The sequence below is a fragment of the Babylonia areolata genome, chromosome 20 (genome assembly GCF_041734735.1).
Source record: "Babylonia areolata isolate BAREFJ2019XMU chromosome 20, ASM4173473v1, whole genome shotgun sequence".
NCBI classification, from domain to species: Eukaryota; Metazoa; Mollusca; class Gastropoda; order Neogastropoda; family Buccinidae; genus Babylonia; species Babylonia areolata.
In genome coordinates, this window is record NC_134895.1 from 9590233 (window position 1) to 9592182 (window position 1950).

Genomic DNA, 1950 nt, shown 5'->3' on the forward strand with positions numbered 1-1950 from the left:
AATTTGAAAGTATGCAGCCTTGCAGAGATCTTCATCAACAATTTGAAAAAAATAGTCCCAAACTGTGTGGCCTTTCATGTCCTGCTCTGATGTTGACCTCAGTTTCGATACCCTTCCACGTTTATAGGTGACATTTAAAAGAATAATTGGTCTCCTTTTTTTCCCCCATAAATTCCCTTCGCTTGTCTACTTTGGTTAGACATGCTATTACTCCCTCCCTTGGTGTTATAGACAATCTTCCTTTGTGCAACCCTTCATTAACAGAACGGACTACAAAATCCTGAAGTTGTTTCTAGAAAAAACAACAACAAAAAAACCCAAAAAAACAAAAAGTTTTTTTAACTCTCTCCATACGAACGGCGAAAGAGACGACGTTAACTGCGTTTCATCCCAATTACCACCATCAAAATATTGCAAGCGGAACGCTCTTATACTGAAGAGGTGAATGTTGACAAAGAATACCACAATTCTGACGACGGAAGCTAAAGGTTGGGTCATTGAGACACCCACTGGACATCCGAGGGGTCTGTGTAGAGGAGAAAAGAGGACTGGCCGTACTGAGTGAGTTAAAGTCACTGTCATCCATTAGTTCTCAAACGTTTGTCATTATTCACATTCTTTAATACTATTGAGGCTTCCTCTTCAGTGGTAATTCCCTCCAGTACCTCAGCTTCTTGTTCACTCAATTGTTGAAGATTTGTGATGCAATTACTTAAGTCAGCCTATCGTGTATGTCTTTTTTTATATAGTTCTTGGTAAAAAGACCTAGTTTATTCTAACGTTTCTTCTGGGTTTTTTTGTTTGTTTTGTTTTGTTTTTGGTTAAGACTCGTCCATTGTAACTAGCTGTAGCATTTGTTTATTTACAAAGTGTCTTTTTCTTTTTCTAGAGAACAGAAATATTTTGTTATTTTTGACTCACTTGTGTAAACAAAGTGAGTCTATGTTTTAACCCAGTGTTCGGTTGTGTGTGTGTGTGTGTGTGTGTGTCTGTGTGTCCGTGGTAAACTTTAACATTGACATTTTCTCTGCTAATACTTTGTCAGTTGACACCAAATTAGGCATAAAAATAGGAAAAATTCAGTTCTTTCCAGTCATCTTGTTTAAAATAATATTGCACCTCTGGGATGGGCACAAAAAAATAAAATTGAAGCCTAATTATATGCAAACTGCATTTACTGTTATATTTATATTTTTTGTATTCTCTAAACTTGGCACTTTGATCTGATATTCTGATCCAACAACAAGAGCAGTCATTATTATCATTTTTTGTTCAAACAGGAACTTCTTTTGCTAAGCATGGAGGTTTTATTTATTTTGCAAACGTTTTGGTGCAGATAGTAAAAAAGGGAAATTACTCTGTAATTAATGCTAGGTGACTTAATTTGCTTTAAACTATTTTTTCTCATCTTAAACATTACATTTTGAAATTATACTCAATACATAAAAAGCTTGGATTAAAAAAAAAAAAAAAAAGTGTATCACAAGTGAGTCGTGAAGGCCTTGCCTCTCTTGTTCCTCCTTGATCCCGTTCACGTTTGTTTTCTCAATTTTCTTCTAACTATTTCATGTTTTTCTCTAACTGACATGCTTCCTTTACACTTCCACTACTGTCTTTTCCTAGCATCTGTGTTTGATGTTCCAGACCTTCTTCTTTTACTCTTTGTTCCCCTTTCTTTTTAATGGAATATGCTGTAGTGTTTGCAATTATTTCCATGAATATGGTGTAAAAAAAATGACCAGTCTGATATTTGTGAAGGGCAAATTGCTATTTAGAATACCTTTAATTTCATCTCGGCAATATACTAATACTGCGTATTGTTCATTTACTTTTTCAATAGTTTCATTAATAATTTCTACGTACTTCTGATCTTTTAACAAAGCAGAGTTAACAATCACTATTTTACTTGGCAGTATACAATATCAGTTGCTAAAATCTTATTTCATTGTA